This window comes from Stegastes partitus, unplaced genomic scaffold, assembly GCF_000690725.1.
Source record: "Stegastes partitus isolate 25-593 unplaced genomic scaffold, Stegastes_partitus-1.0.2 Scaffold189, whole genome shotgun sequence".
NCBI lineage: Eukaryota > Metazoa > Chordata > Actinopteri > Pomacentridae > Stegastes > Stegastes partitus.
Window position 1 is genome coordinate 30,308 of NW_007577920.1, and position 1,282 is coordinate 31,589.

Sequence of the window (1,282 nt, forward strand, 5' to 3'; positions counted from 1 at the left end):
AGAAAGAAAGAAAGAGAAAGAGAGATTGTTATTGGCCTCTGCCTTCCTGCCACCCATCATCATTAGGTTAGACACGCATCATTAGGTTGCCCTCCAACATAACCACCATTGTCAACATTACTTCCATCTAAGTAGTTTTTGTGGGAGCTAATGGGAATCCAAAAAAAGAACAAAATAGTAAATGGACTGCACTTATAAAGCGCTTTTCTACCTTAGCGGCACTCAAAGCGCTTTACAATATGTTTCTTATTCACCCATTCACATACACATTCATACACCAGTGGCGACAGAGCTGCCTTCGGGTTCAGTGTCTTGCCCAAGGACACTTTGACTGTGGAGGGGCCGGGGATCAAACAGCAAACCTTGCGGTCAGAGCACAATCACTCTACCACCTGAGCCACAGCCGCCCCAATAAAGTACAGTGAATCTCATCTGTTTGCTGTCCAAATGGTTGAAGATACTGTGACCATAAGAATAGAATAGAAAAGAATAGAATAGAATAGAATAGAATAGAAAATCCGTTATTAGTCCCTCAATGGGAAATTTGCAATGTCACAGCAGCAAAGTCACAGTAAGTGTTAAGTTATGAATTAGGTTATGCTGTGTGTATATGTATTTATTTGTTTATTTAATTTTTCACCTATAGTTCCATTTTTTTTTTACTAGCAGCAAGAGGGCAGTGCTGCCATTTTTGAGTGTGTAGGTGTGTCAGCTCAGGCCTGAAGAGAGAAGAAGGCTTCATTCGTTGGTCCTGGGCAGGTGTGTTTTCTTTGTTCTTCATTGTACTGATGACCGCAGAGACGCCACTGGTAGGTTGAGACAGTTTCAAATGTATTCAAAGGATAAAATTGTAACTGCTAATATGATGTGTTGGGATGTTAAATGATTGTTGATGGATTAATTAATTAATATGGGTTTGTGTTTTTTTAATTTTTATTTTAAGGTTATCAACTATTGAACACTCAGCCTGATTCTTTTCTGAAAAAATGAAATAAAAAATGGAAAATGAGTGAAGTTGACCAGCGTCCTCTGTGGTCTTCAATGCCGAGCCGAGTTTAGGCGGACAATTGAAGTTCATGACCCAAATAACTCGACAGTAAGAAAAGCAAGCAAACAAGAGGCGAGGTATACACTACATGTACAGAATATAAATAAGAAAAACAGAAGAACACAAGGATACTAAGGACACAAATTTAAGCATATTTATATGAATGAAGTGTACTTTGGTTTGTTGCACATGACAGTTGGCTAACTGTCATTATGTGAGTGATTGTGTGGTCTG